Source organism: Giraffa tippelskirchi, chromosome 1 (assembly GCF_054371585.1).
Source record: "Giraffa tippelskirchi isolate mGirTip1 chromosome 1, T2T-mGirTip1v1.2.pri, whole genome shotgun sequence".
Taxonomy (NCBI): domain Eukaryota; kingdom Metazoa; phylum Chordata; class Mammalia; order Artiodactyla; family Giraffidae; genus Giraffa; species Giraffa tippelskirchi.
Genome location: NC_137275.1, coordinates 216,284,366 through 216,300,632, shown reverse-complemented (window position 1 = coordinate 216,300,632; position 16,267 = coordinate 216,284,366). Strand labels below are relative to the sequence as shown.

The 16,267-nt window shown below is 36.2% G+C and overlaps 1 protein-coding gene across 11 annotated transcripts in view; it reads right to left on the bottom strand.

Moving 5' to 3' along the window:
• KIAA1958 (KIAA1958 ortholog) overlaps positions 1 to 16,267 on the bottom strand; it is a 168,699-nt gene that overhangs the window by 59,478 nt on the left and 92,954 nt on the right. For 3 of the 11 annotated variants that reach the window (XR_014064517.1, XR_014064515.1, XR_014064514.1), the window contains one exon: positions 14,688 to 15,737. The exons of 7 other annotated variants lie outside the window; for them this stretch is intronic. The gene's annotated coding sequence lies outside the window, so the exon portion shown is untranslated. Of the gene's footprint in view, positions 1 to 8,892; positions 9,005 to 14,687; positions 15,738 to 16,267 lie in introns of all 11 variants that reach the window. One more of the 11 variants, XR_014064516.1, reaches the window with a different exon arrangement.

The following is a 16,267-nucleotide window of genomic DNA, read 5'->3' as shown; positions in this document are numbered from 1 at the left end:
AGGAAAGCAGCTATAAAAAGTAAGAAACCCCGAAATGTACTCCCCCTCTCAGGTAGCACCTCTGCTGTGTCTCCATCGGGGAGGATTCCTGGCTTCCCAGCCCATCTTCTATTTTACACTGTGCAGGGAAGCTTCTTCATGGACACTTCTTGGCCCAGCATTACAGCTGGGTGGAGTCCACCTGCAGAACCCTGTGCTCAATTATCACCCACAAAAGTGAGGTCTGCCCAGGTTCAAACAGGACCCTTGAACATGGTCGAAGGAAATCCCTATAAGCTATCAATAATGTTAAATCCAGACTTTCATTTTGAAATGTGAGCATACAAACAAGCATCACCTGGCAACTGGGTAAAACTTAAAAGCATGGAAGTTACCAAGATATACAAGCAGAGCAACTAATTTCATGTTCCCTCTCCTCTGCCTGAAACAGACAACTGAGAAAACCAGAAAAAAAAAGAATTTAAAAGATCAATACATAGGTTTGAGAGGATAATGCATACTTAAAACAAGAACAGCTTTTATTGTAAAAGGAAAAGAGAACCAAGGGGGAAAGAGTGGGGGTGGGAAGAACTGGGAGATTGGGACTGACATATATACATTATTGATACTAGTATAAAATAACTAATGAGAACACACTGTATAACACAGGGAACTCTAATGAATGCTCTGTGGTGACCTAAATGGGAAGGAAGTCCAAAAAAGAGGGGATATATGTATATGTATGGCTGATTCACTTTGCTGTATAGCAGAAACTAACGCAACACTGTAAAGCAACTATACTCTAATAAAAATTAATTTTTTTAAAAAAAGGAAAAGAGAAGAACAAGAATGATCCTGGAAAGTTTAAATGATGGAAAAACACATTTTAAAAATTCTCTGAACAGCCGAGTATTAGAATGAACATGGCTAAAGGACAAATTTGTTACTAGGAAGGAATCTTCCCTGAAGGGCAGGCAAAGTAATAAAAAACTATGAGAGTGAAGTTAAGAGGCATACAAGACAGACTAAAGAAACTAAAAGTCCATCTTATAAGAATTTAAAAGAAAAAGTTAGAGAATAGGATAAAATAATCCAAGACATAGGAAAACCCCATTGATCAAAGAAAGATTTTAATCCTTAGAGTGTTAAGGTTCATGAACTGTCAAACACACACACTGAAAAGACACATACGTAAACATATCTTGGTGAAATTTCCAAAGCTTGAGAACAAAAAGAAAATTCTGGAATCTTTCTGGTGCGGGGGCGGGGGGTGGGGTGAGGAGAGACATCACGATATTATCAAGAATTAGATTTTTCAGCTCTGATACCAAATACTTAAATACATTGACTCAAGTCTACTCAGAGTTGTGAGAGAAAACAACCAAAATTAAGAATTCTATTACCTAACTAAAGTATCACTTGAGGAAAAAGAAAGGTATTTTCAATCATAAAAAGAGTAATATCTAAGCACCCTTTCTTACAAAAAAAAAAAAGTCACGGATATTTGCAAACAAAAGAAAAACTGAATCAAAGAGAGGGAAAGATATTGGGTACAAGGTATAGTGAGTGAGAAGCAAATAATTTACTCCTAACGCTAGGTAATGTGGCAATTGAGCTCAACACAATTGTTAAGACTGTGAAAAGAGATGGGGTGTGATGGAACAAAATCTTGAACTAAAATTCCCCATAATTTCAATAATAAGGGAAAATGAGGAGAGGAGAGATATTAAAAAATATGATTAAGATTTCATCCTCTTTTGGAAGGATAAGGAACGAAGAAGAAAAAAAGGGAGAGATGACCAATGTGAATTAATTTTTTACATTAAAAATATATATTTAAATCTGTTAAAAACAAAAAACATGAAAGAAATAACTATTAGAATGTATTTTCAAATAAGAGAGTAAATAAAAGGTATTAGCCAGAAAAAGTTAAACAAAAACAAAAGTCTAACATCTGCAACCTATCAAGCAAAACTTGGGACAAGTTAACAAGAAAATAAGGAACCAAGAAAGCAAGCATGATGTAAAGAAGTCATACAGATGGCCAACAGGCACATGAAAAGATGCTCAATATCACTTATCACTAGGGAAACACAAATCAAAACCACAATGAGATATCACCTCACACCTGTCAAGAAGACAAAAACAGTAAGTGTTGGTGAGGATGTGGAGAAAAAGGAACAATTGTGCCCTGTTGGTGGGAATGAAAACTGATGCAGCCACTATGGAAAGGCACATTTGTTCTTTTAGACATAAAGCTTACTGCACACTTAACAGACTACAGTAAGAGTATAAATATAACTATATGCACTGGGAAACCAAAACTGTAAAATTTATCCAGGACAGTAAATAATGCTTAAAAAAGGAAGGCAATTATTGCTTTCACATTTTTAGATCATTATAAATTTCAATAAAGTAAAAAACATTCAGTCTGAAAATGTTCACCACCAAATTCAATGTTTTTTTAAACACTACCTTTTAGATATAGTACCATTAAATATTTTATACATATTAGTTATTTTTAGTAATTTAAACCTTCTTAGAAAAGATTATCATTAATAAATTAGAAATAGATGAATAAAACTTTTAAAAAGAAAACATCTTCTGACTTGTAGGGTAAATATTCCTCAGCTTAAATTCTAATATTCTTCCCCTACTGGGAAAACTCTGGGAGTTGGTGATGGACAGGGGAGGCCTGGTGTGCTGCAGTTCATGGGGTCGCAAAGAGTCGGACATGACTAAGCGACTGAACTGAACTGAACTGGGAAAATAAAATTTGTTACCTTTTAAATGTTTAACTTGTAAACACATTTAAAGATGAATCTCTTGTGTCTACAGTTCTAAAAACACAAACCTAGTTATAACCATTTATAAAGTAGTTTCCAATACAATTTAAAGTATTATAATACAAAAATACAGTAATTATTTCTATTTGGAATATTCAGCTTTCTATGAATAAATACTTTGGGAGACTATCCACAGATATGGAAGAAATTTATTTGCACTTTTGCAAAATAACGAACTGGGAGAGAGAACACTATATTTTCTGGGGGTTCAATATTTCTTTATTAAATAATTTTAGTGACACAACAAGGATGTCTGAAACTAGTAATTATAATCATTTTGAACAACCATTTCTATTCTATTCAAAGAACATTGTCAAATGTGCTAAATGCAACAAATTGTACACACAGAATTGTATCTGAACAGAAAAATTTTCCTAAAAATGAGGAAGTCTAGAACCTGACGTCTACTTAGCTTGGTATGACTTCACCCAACTGGCTGACACAGCTCCACAGATGGACAGAAAGACAGAGCTTGCAGTGGAGACTTCTGCTGCACGAACAGGACTTTTAGGCCTGGGGCTCCAGGAAGCATATGATTAATTAGCTATAAATGCCTTTCGAAAGTGTCTTCCCTACCTAGGAGCTCTGTCTGAGCACTCACATGTAGAAACGCTCCTCCTTGCGTGATTTCCCCTTCCTCAGCGGTTAGAAAATGACTGACGTGGAACGCTTTGCTCAGTATGCACTGATTATAACCTGGGGCTAATGCATGGTGACCAGGACAGCTTTTTAAAAATGTGGTTTAACTTGTCTTTTAAACTGTTTGTTGTAGCTACAAAAATCAGCCAGCTTTGCAGAAAATCATTGATTAAATGAAGACTAGTCATACCCAAACACAGATAAAACACTGTGATTAAAGCACGCTCTCGTTATAGAGACATCACTGATGTTCATTAGCTGATTTTATTGGATTTTTTATAAGTTTTAGGCTGCACCAACAAATACTGAAAACAATAGAAAGTCACACTACATTAGAGATAACCATCATCACATAACAGAATAAGCCACTGGGACATAAAACTATAATTTTATTTAGAGCACAGGTACACAGACAAATATGAAGCAAACACTGAACTGATCAAGATGAAAACATCTTGGTGTTAAAGATCAGTGAGCAGCGAAATAAAAATGAAACCAACAGTATATTCTTAATAACAAAAAAATTCTCCTGTATTATTACAAATATCAAAAGGCAGAGGATTAATTAACCAAGGGCATCACAGTTGCACAATTTAAATATTAACAGAAATTTCCCTCTTCCTCAATTCACCTTTCTCTTCCTTCTTTCATACATTATAATTGTAGCAGCTTAAAAAGAGAATTTTAAATACGGTTTGAGTGAACAGGAGCACATATGCTTTTTTCATGTAAATCAATTAAAAGCTAAGTGGCCAGAAAATATATATTTAAATTGACAATCCATCAAAAGGGGGGAAATAAATCCATCTTCAAAGAACACTACTGTATTTTTTTATATGACTTTTCTAAGTATTAACTGTGGTGATTACATTTCTAAACAGATGCTTAGTGTTAAATTATACTAAATCGGTAAGTCTACCTTTTTATTCCCAATTAACTTATAAGTGGTAGAATCAAAGGAATCTTAAAGTCATTCTTGTAAGAAAGATGGAAGAACTTAAGTTGTATACAGCATTCATTTTATTAAATCATCAAGTTCTTTACATTAACAGATAAATGAGTTTCTATACGAGATTCTACTGAATCCAAAAAGCTTCTAGTCATTATCTACTAGGCCTATGGGGTTATAAGCTACATTTTCAGGTTACAACAAAAAAAGTCCAAACTATGAGGCTAATCTGGCAAATCTATGTCTAACTTTAGCAATGAAATAAAGTTTAAAGTCATGGTGAGAACAAACTCTATAAATTAGAAACCTAATAAATATATATGTATTATTTGATTAAAAAGTTGTCCTAGGCATAAAGGCCTCAGGACAGACATACAAAATGTACAAAAGACCCAAAGAGGGCAAATAAACCCAAGAGCAGGATTCAATAAATGTATCCATAGCTATCTAATAGAAACTATTAATCATCGTTTCAGGACATACCATGCCAGAGTCTTTGGTGTTCATACAAACAGAATTCTAAGTACAAGGATCTCGCCTGAAAACTCCAGATGCAGGAAGCAGATATTTTTGTGCCACTCCGGCGGCCACCGGACAAGGGCATAGTCTCCCTAGAGCATACATAATTGGATTTCCTTTATTCCATTGTCACCTCCATCGAGTGACAAATGTTTAAAGCATATTCTGGAGAAAAGGCTCAACATAAAATACACCTTCCTTTTCCTATAAGCAAAGAAGTGGCAGGGGCCTTGACGAACTCATTTTAATATTCTTAGAATTAAATCAGCAATTTCAGAAGCAATGTTCCCAAATACAGCATTACCTGTCACCATGCACCTGACAGTCACACAGAAAGCCTCAATGTAACTCAGAAGACTGTCCCTTTATTATAAGGATATTATACTTATAAACCCACTGAACAGACAGAAGGAAATCCTGCACTTGAAGTGAGGAGTTTTGGAAAGTTGGTGTGAAAAGGTTCTTTAAGAAGAGCCTTTTTTCTTAACATTTTATGATATTTCCCTTCCATTTTAAGTGAAAGTCACTCAGTCTTGTCCGACTCTTTGTGACCTCTTGACTATACAGTCCATGGAATTCTCCAGGCCAGAATACTGGAGTGGGTAGCCTTTCCCTTCTCCAGGGACTCTTCCCAACCCAGGGATCAAACCCAGGTCTCCTGCATTGCAGGTGGATTCTTTACCAGCTGAGCCACAAGGGAAGCCCAATAATGTATTAAGTAAGTATGAAATTTACCCCCATTAAATTTTAATAAAGTAGAATTAACCCACTGAAATAATGTTCTAATGTCACAGTAAGTTGGGAATTGCTGAGGCAAGTCACAAATATCAGGAAGCAAACTAAAGACAGGTGGGCATGAAAAAATTCTGATGGTCATAAGGCAGCCAAGTATGTTAAGTTTATGCAGATGCCGAATACAAAAGTTAATATTTGGGAACTTTGGGGTTTTCACGTTGTTGTTTAGTTGCTAAGTCATGTCTGACTCTTGTGATTCCTTGGACTGTAGTCCACCAGGCTCCTCTGTCCATGGGGTTTCCCAGGCAAGCCTCCTGGAGTGGGTTGCCATTTCCTTCTCCAGATCTTCCCAACCCAGGGATCAAACCCGTGTCTCCTGCATTTGCAGGTGGATTCTTTACCACCTAGCCACCTGGGAAGCCAGGCTTTCCATGGTCCTTTATAAACAAAAGGAAAATACTAAATACTCTTATTAAATGAAATTCAAACAGTATGGCATGATAACCAACAAAATAATGTATGCGCCACCACAGTCTTCTGTTATTATATTCTTCAACCTAAAATACCTAGATCAAGGGAAATTATGCTGCTACACTGACATTTCATGGAATTTCTCAAGTATCAGGGGGAAAAAAATTTAAGGTGGGGGGTACTAGGAAAGTTCAGAATTCTTGCTTTCTCTTTTTACAAATGTTTCCCTTTCAAGGAGTTGGGGAAAGTGCAGAAGGAAAGCTGACATGGAATTATAAATATGAAGCAAGATTTTGCAGTTGGCTTCACCTGACAACTACAACATTTCCTTCTGTAGAGGCCACTAAGTGCTGGCTCAAAATATTAAACAGCTAAGTACATATTTCACAAGTCACACATACAAATGTTGACTGGCACAGCCTCTTAGCACAGTTTTTCAGTTTAACTACAATAAGTGATAGCAGCGATGGTTAACAATTCCACATAAATACCACAGACACACACGAAAGAGCACCTACAGCAACATGCAGAATCTCAACAATGACGTCACTGAATATACACAATGCATAGAGACTGTAATGGTTTTTGGCAAGACGGTGGTTTTTTTTTGTAACAAATACTTTATAAACCAAAAATTCTTTTGTTATAAATGCTATTTAAAAAGCTGTAATATAATGAATTGTAGATATAAAAGTTCAGTTAATCTGAGTGGATTAATACTGAAATGAAACTGCTACTTCATCCAGCATAAATAATCAATTATAAATTAATTTCTAGTGGAAGTATGCTAAGGTATTTGATTTATAAAATTTAAGAATCACAGAAAGTAAACAGGCATAAAAATCACTTAAATACAGTATGCACAAATACTGTTAGGATTCTATATTGCTGATTCTTCCTAATTCTACTTACCACAAATAAATAAACTACACCAAAGCATTTTCAAAGCTCCTTAAAATGAGTGTATGATGGAAAAATGTCTAATTCCAGTGTAATACAAAGAACATGAAAAGCCTAGAAAAATCCAACTCTGCATTCAAAAGACAAATAATTCCACTGTACCTTTTAACATCTTAGAATTTCATCTTTCATCATCAACTATGATTTGATAAATATAACTTACAAAACAAAAATTTGTGAGATTTAAAGTGTACTTGTTTGAATTCTTATTTAGAAGAGTAATCTGGATAGTATAGGAATTTACAAATAGTTTGTATGTGTATATCTTCCTGCTGTAGGCTTCTTTTACTAGTTCCCATTTTCTTCCCCCTTTCTATCTCTAAATACACTTCACAAACATCCTAATTATGTTGACAAAAATTTAATCGTTTTGATTGAAGATGTCCCAAACCTCTAAGATGATTTTACCCACAAACTAAAAACTTTCCATAGACTAAAAAAGGGCAGAGTACATTCAAAACCAATAATACAGATGCTATATATCTGGATATTCAAAAGAATACCACTTTAAATAAAAAGTTACTTTTTTAAGTTCATAATCTATGACTGGAATTCACATATTTGAAAACTGTAGTTCGTTTCTCCTCTAGAAATGAAAATTGAATATAAATGGGGTAGGCTGAAAGATGTTAAATAAAAGATGACTGATTATATTTAAGGATTATCCCATCAAATCTCAAAAGAAATTACTGTAATCAGGGTATAACATTACACAATGAAATGTAAAAATTCACATGCAAAATAGCCTATTTGGAAACTGGCAGTTTGAATCTATTTCTTAATAGAAACTTGAGAGCTTAAAAAACTATAAAATTTTCAAAACAAGAAAAGGATACCCCTTCTTACTCAGTGGGAATGTAGGGTTGTTCTTCCTTTCTGAGCCCTACCTACGGACTGGAAGTCAGGGTGCCTGGATTATACTTCGGCTCTGATTCTAACAAAGTGTGTACACCTGGGTATTCACCTCATCTCTCTGGGGCTGTTTCTCTCTTCTATAAAACAAGAGGGATGGATTAGATGAGATGTTTCCAATCTTATTTTCCAGCCTGGCACACAAGAAGGATATGTAATAGAGGTAGCTCATTCAGTGAGTCTCCAAGTAAGAAGTTAGGAGCACAGGGAACACGAGACTTCCCGGGGGATCTGTTGTAGAAAGTGTTCCCTATGCAATCTCCATCCATCTGTTTGCCCTCCCTGCCCCCTCCTCCTAAGACACGGTGACTCCACAGCACTGAAAACCACCAGGCCAGATGATCTCTTAGGTCCTTTCCAGGTCTAGCTTCTATAATTCACTCAATAAAGATGATGGTTACTTTAATACTCTGACCTAATTAATATTCTGATCAAATTAGTACTATGACCTAATTAAAGAGTCTAATTCAATAAAGTCATGGTTTACATAAAAACACAATTTAAATGTATTACAATGCTTTATTTCAAAAACTAATGCAATCTTCAGTACCAAATTATGTGTTTCCTTGAGCCTTGGCAGGCCCAATCAGTCAATTCACAAACAGGACAGAGTAGGAGAGATTTTGATTATCTTTCTTTTCTGTCTAGAAAAATGAAATGAGTTGTTGGCAGTTTAGCAAAATCATCCCCTCTTTTCTGTTTTTATATCATTAGAAATACATCAACCACCATAGGACTTCTCCAGTGGTCCAGGGATTAAGACTCTGTGCTCCCAATGCAGGGGGTCTGGGTTTGATCCATGGTCAGGGAACTAGATACCTCATGCCAAACTAAGACCCAGCGCAACCAAATAAGTAGATATATTTAAAAAATTACACCTACCACCAAAGGATGATCATGTAGTACATTTCTTTATCCCAGTATGTTCCATGACAAGATCTTTTAAAATCATATTTTCATCACTTTGCCTTATGAGAAGCTATGCGTTCACCACCTTAGCCAAATTCAATGGGGAGAAGAAGCGATGATTTGAATCCATGCATTAAGGGAAAAATGAAACAAAAAATAATCGAGGATGCCCTTGCCAATGATGTGTTTCTTAGTAAGTAACTACATCATATGGTAGACATGTAGAGATATATAATACCTTGTATAAAGGAGTTCTGTTTGCGAGAGATCTTTCACACTGATTGGTAAAGAACTTGTTGATTCCTTAGTATTTATAACTACTTTTTCATGAATAAACCTTTTAAAAATACCTTACTGTAATAAATTATCATACACTCTCCCAGATTTTTCTCCCCAGGTTTAGAAATTTATTTCCATTATCACATGGTAGAGAGTTTTTATTTATAGATGTCAAATAGGACAGCTTTATTTTGGCCAGAGGAACAAAGATCAAAACGTTCCTTTCCTGGAGATAAAGAAAACTAATCAGAAGAAAGCTGATTAAAATCAGAAGTGTTTGTCTCTAATATCTAAAACTGTGGAAATAGTCAAAGTAGAAAAAATGTGAGTGGTTCTAGTTGATCTCCAATACTGAGAATCACAGGATAGCATTTTCCTGCAATGTGTCAGTCACTGAGTCATATCCAACTCTGTGACCCCATGGACTGTAGCTCACCAGGCTCTCCTGTCCATGGAATTCTTCAGGCAAGAGTACTGGAGTGGGTAGCCATTCCCTTCTCCAGGAGATCTTCCCAACCTAGGGAAAGAACCTGGGTCTCCTGTATTGCAGGCAGATTCTTTACCATCTGAGCCACCAGGCTTTCTGTTAAAAACAATTCTGACTGACAAAAAACAAAAACAAAATAAATAAATAAAACAAAAACAAAATAATAACAAAATCTTCTATTAAATACTCAATTTGCTAGCACCGATTTGCAGAGAAGACTAAACTTTCTGGCAGACTGGCAATCAATATTCAGTATCTGGTGGATGACAGTATCAGCTCCTGGGCTTAAAAGAGATATTCCCTCTGCCTAGAACCTCCCTCTTTTCTGTCTAAATTAGAAGAAACTCTATTGAAATAGGATTTTTGGTTTACATGAGGTAAAAACAAAGGACAACCATTTGTTAAAAATATAATTATTTGCACATATTCATGTTCACCAGAAAACAAAACTAAGAGTTCTTTAAAGAATGATACAAACTTTTGCTCTCTATTCATGGCTAAGCAAAAAAAAGGAAAAACTTTGCTGAATGTTTCATCTCAAAAGAACCACAGTTAGAGGGATTTATACAATTTTATGCCAACAAACAGCCAGGTGAGGGCACTGCTCTCAATTCAGAGTTGAAAGAATATAGATGATTTTACTACACCAGGAATTCCATTTATAATTTATCACTTCAGAGAGTTCACAGAAGCACAGTAAATCATTTAGTGAACAGGCAGCTACAGCAGTAAAGGCCAGTGCTTAATGGTATCTGGATCTAGTTTCAGCTCCTGATGCCCTTATGTATTAAGTGATGTGGGCAACCTATTTGACTTCTCTGGATTTCCTCATTTATAAAAGAGAAATGATGGTACTTACTCTCACAGGACAACTGTTAAGAATTAAGTGAAACAATTTGGAAGCACTCAGTACCATGGTACACTGTAAGTACTTAGTAAGTGGGATAACTGGCACTCACCGAGGATCATCTGCACATTCCTATGCGTGTGTGCCTCTTTTTAAACACAACGGATGGTGTAGAAATGGCTTTGTCTTATTACTGACTGTAAAACAGGCTCTAAGGTAGATCCACCACAAAATACTCAAAGCAGTATTACATATTCTACAACAAACCAACACATTAAATGGCTAAATAATGGTCAGACCGTACGAGTACAAAGTTCAAGAAACTATGCAAAATAGTCTGGCATAGAGTATTTTGCTGGGCTCTCAATATGAAATCAAACTTTTATCACGGTATCTTTTATAAACCTTTTGAAGGCAGGAATTATTTTATACATCTCTGTACCCCTCTTAGTCTCTAGACACTAGGTTTTCAAGTATTTGATGATATGACTATAAATTTTCATCTCAGTAAAGTCGTCTGATTTCACGGCATCTAGAACCTAAGCCATGTGACTTAGACATATTAATTCAGTGAAGGTATCGGCTAACAAAGGAGACCCGATCTTCACTTCGACCATTCTTCTGTAGATCAGAAGTGATTTAACATAGGGAAAAATAACTATAATAAAAATACTTCAAGTAGCTGATGTATTATAAATCATATTCAGACCAGCCCTAACCATGGAAACAGATGGACTCTTAAGAATAAGCTCTGTTGGATAAACATCCTGAATATCTCTAACCTTTTCAAGCAGTTTGATTTAAAAAAAAAAAACAAAAAACTGCTACCATCTATGATGTTCAATAGCCAGTCACTCACATGAATATAGAAGAAAAACTAAATTATGCAGCTATGTCATTCAAATGCTGACGAATGGGTTTGGCATTTTTGTTGTAGACAGGGCAAAACTTCCAGTCATAGGAGGGGCACTAGAGAATTTCTTACATGACATCACACTGACCTTAAAGTGTAAACTTTGCAAATATGGTCTTATTGTTTTTGTATGAACCATGGGATTGCCTGGAAAGGCAACACGGTCAGTTACAGTGAAGACTGCTGGACTGTTGAATTTTTGCTAAAGCACAAACACAATTTTGGCATCTACCACTGCCACAATATGGATGTAAGTTTTCTAAAGGTAAAATAACAAATAATAAATATGGCATCTGGCAGTAGTATATCCTCAGTATCGTTTATACAAAAACACAAAATTTAGAGGTAGCTGACAATAATTTTTCATAATTTAATTATCCCAAAGAGATAATATAATCCAGCAAAAATTCTACCAAGTCACTCTTCAGAAGACAGTCTTCTAAATCTAAATGTCACAACGTTCCTATTTGGTTTAAGTTACCAAAGCAAAATATAAATAAGTAAAAAATAATTCACAATCTGCATTCTTCCAAATAAAAATGCTAGAGGATTAAACAGGAGATCTTCACTTTCGTACCTCAATATACACAAACAGAAATTTGAAATTTCCTAGTTCTGCTTTCTAAGAGCATACTGACTAACCTTCCCCATGACAAACTTATTTTGCCGTCAAAAAACAAATTAAGAATTTTTAAAAGTATGTCAATGCAAAAACAAAATGCACAATTTAAATCTTTTTTTATAAGAGGTAACCTATGTTTAAAAAAAAACACATTTTTTAAAAAGATGTTTAAAAAAACATCTTTCACAGCAGGCTGCCATGTGCACTTCTGAGCCCACTACAGAATAAGAAGAGGAATGTTTTGTAAAGAGAACAGGGAGAATGAGGCTCTGTGGTTCAAAACAAGCAGAAGAGGGGGGACTAGGGGACACTGTGTGCCATCATGAAAGATCACTCAGACTTCCTTTTAATCAGATAGACTTGAGAGATGCGAAGACATCAAGACATCGTGTCCCCATCTCTGGCTCAAATCACTGGAAACTAATTACGGGTTGGAACTCAGAAAGGTAAACAGAAAAAACTCTGGAGTCAGATGACAGCACCATCTCCTTAGCATATAACCTGTTATGGACTGATCTCAATGTAAAATGGGGATAATCAACCTTCTTTTCAAAGTTGCTGAAAGGATTAAAGATTACATATACAGAAATAAATATGTATGTACTGAAATCTGAATAAACAGTTACCAAAATACTGTGTTGGCCAAGAAGTTCGTTTGGGTTTTCTATATGTTATGGGAAAACTCAAATGAACTTTCTGGCCAACACAATATTAACAGTGGTTATTTTTGGCTAGCAGATTTATGAGTATATATTTTGTTTTCTTTATGCTTATCTGGATTTTCTAATTTTCATAAATTAGTACTACTTATATAAGGAGAGCATGTAAATCACTTAGCACACACATTGCTGGTACATACGGTGGCTCAAAACTAGTGGCTGTCATCATTACTAACAAAAAAATTAAAGAAAGGTATCTTCTGGTCTTTCTTCTTGTTTTTGGCTGCTTCTCTATGACAGAAAAGTCATGAAATGAAGTTGATTGCTTAACACAAAGGCCATGGCAGATTTCCCACTCCTAAGCCAAAGGAAAGGTCACAATTCAGAGAAATGGGTTTATGTGTTTATGACTTAGTGTTGGGAAGAGCTGCCTGGTCATGGGAAAGCTCAGCTAACAGGATGACTCAGCGAAGCAAATCAAAACAAAATTTGTCCTGGTCGTATAATTAAAAACATAAAATGCCACCTACCTTCCTAGCTAATGTGAATTACGAGGATGCTTTGAAGAACAAATACTTGCCAATAGGAAGCCCAGATCCAACAAAGCAATTAAGATTGGGACTTTTTTTAACGTGTTAATGATTATACAGGATAAGAACCTTGCTCATCTAAACTCTTTTATTATTAAAGTATCTCAAGTAATAATTCACCACAGGCTTACAAATAAAGACCTTGGAAAAACCACCACGAAGAGTTGCTTAACCAAAATTATAATTATTATGATTGCAGGATTATCACACATAAATGCATTTATATTTACTGTAGTAGAAACTGCATATCTTCAAGAGTGTTTTGAATTCAACTAAATTTGATAACAAAATGTTGTTACCTAAAGTGAGTGTCAATATTCCTTTGATCTCAACTACAGAGTCAAGCAATCCCCTTGGGAAAACAGACTGAAATTCAGTACTAATAAATAAATAAGTTAGGGGATTTGGGCTTCAAAGAGTATAAGTTTTTTGTGGTCTTGACTAGTGTTTCTAGATTTTCAGTAAGACTTTTCCATTCTCTACTTTCTCTTTATGTTTGATACATAATCTAATGCTTGGGAACATGTCAAAGCTTTGGTAGTTTTAAATTTCTTGTAAATCTGATAATAAAACTTCATGTACACTGATTTCTTAGAAAACAACTAAAAAATTCTATCCAGGTTCAAGAACAATAAAAATGAGCTAGTAACAGTCTTTTTTGCCATAATACTGGACTTTGCATATTATTTAAAAATTATATAGCTTCTAAAAAGAATGGCACCTTTATTCCCACCTTCTAACCCTCTTTGCCCCCACAACAAGTTAGCTAAACATCTAGATTTTCATAAATTGCAAAAGATGAGGCAGAGAAGTTAAAATCTAATTATTCTAAAAAAAAGTATATAAAAAGCTGTCCAGCTTATATCAACATTTTCATATTCTGGATCTGACAGTCTTGTGTAAGCAGGAAAGTTAGTGTTGTCTCCTCCTGATTAATGGATAATTTTAAAAATTAAAAAGATACTGCCATTTATTAAATAGACTAAAAATGAGAGGTGGAGTGGGAAGGAAAAGCAAGAGTTGAGGACACAAGTATCTAGGCTGACTCTCAGTTTCCTTTTTGATAGTTTAAAAAAAAAAAACCCCAAAACGAAATTCCTTCTCTAGTTTGTGTTGCCTGAGAATATGGTTTTATAAAGTCTGTAACAGTAATTACATTTCATCAACACAAGTACATTTGTTTTAAGCCTATAAATACTATGTCAGTAATACTAAACTATCTCCATTGACTTATTTGTAAAAAGAAAAATATATTATATATTTATATTTGTATAAAGTTAATACTGAGGGCAGAGGAAAGGGAACAAGAACCAGTGCTTAATCACAGTTTCTCTGGACACAATAACCAGACTGGGATCTTGCTCAAGCCACCTGGTCAAGCCGTGTCTGAGGACGAGTCGTAGGAGGCAGAGACGATGAAATTGCCACTGTTGGAGTGCCCAGCCACTGACTGGGCGGCCTGCTGGCTCAGATTGTTACAGATAAGCACCAGCTGGTTGCTCTGGGCCTCGGACAAGGTGCTGCAGCTCTGATACACACTGAAGTTGGTTTTCCTGCCCGGGATGTTCCCTTTCTCGCACATGGTCTTCACCATCTTGGCCAGCTTGTTCTTGCCGAGGGCCTGGCAGTTGTACCAATGTAGAGCCGCCAAGTTCACGACTGGCTTGATGGACAAGTAGAAAGGGGCATCCTCATAGCGCATGGCAGGAGGCCGCCGCTGGGCATACTCCTTATAGTCCTGTACGGGGCAGGTCTGTGGCGCGTGCTGGGTGGCATACACACGGGAGTCTGTGCCCCCTCTCTTGGTTTTGGCATTTAGGTCACCAGTGTCTTGACCCATCCACTCCAAGTACTCCAGTCCTGTTTCTGTTACCCGGAGCCGAATGTCACCCCACTTCAAGGTAGACCCATGGAAGCCTGTGCAGTGCCCAAAAGCTTTCGTGTTGTTGAGCCAGACGAGGTTGAGCAGACCCTCAGGGTTATAGCGGCTTAGCAGCCCCCTCTTTCGCAGAATGAGCTCATCAGCAAAGGTGAGCTTCATGGACTTGTGTGGCTTATTTCCTTTTCCTTTGCAGCGGAGTTCAATCTGCTTCTGTTTGAGCGCCTCTTGGGACCGCTTGAATTCCTTATCCCTGGTGATACTGTAGCCATACCTGTGTTCTTTTAGGTACCGTTCAAGTCCACACTGGTAATTGGCCAAGCTGTTGGGTTCATATTCGGACCCATCCTTCTGCCTGGCATCCACAAAGAAAGAGGCCAGGTAGGCATCCAACTCCTTGCAAGGGATGACATAAATCTCTCTTGTTTCAGAAGGATACTTGGAGATGAGGAACTCCCGGAAATTGCGGAGCGCAGTCTGCGTGCTCCGGATGGTTTTCTCGTTCTGCTCCCTGCTGAGCTCAGCTGCTCTTTCATCCTGGTCTGCAACAAATTGGGGAGGGGAGGGATAGAGAGGGTGTTCATGAGTTCAGACAATGCACTTTCTGCTCTGAAATAAAGTTTCCTTTTATCATGAAAAGGGGAAGGAGGAAACAATTTTACAGAGATCACTGATAAACGTTGTTTACATACCTGTTGCATTATAATAGCCAACTTCAGTTTCACAAATGATGTACTAGACATGAGATGACCCAGTATCATCAAAACGAGCTTCTCATGTCACTGGCACATAGTTTAGTGCACGAAGATTTGTGGAAAGAGCGAAATTAGAGGAAGCCTTTGTTTTAGGGGGGAAAAAAAGAAAATAATAGAAATGTGCTTGCTATTTATCCTAATGCAGTGTGCAAGGGCCCCATTAGAGCAACATACTCATTTTGAACCACTTCATTTGTGAAACCAGAGGTTGTACTGGTTCCATTTTATTGAATTAAAACAAAAATATTCAAATCTGTTATTTAGCATTATCTCTATAGAGATCTATATTTAAAAATTACTAAATAGATCGTTTATAG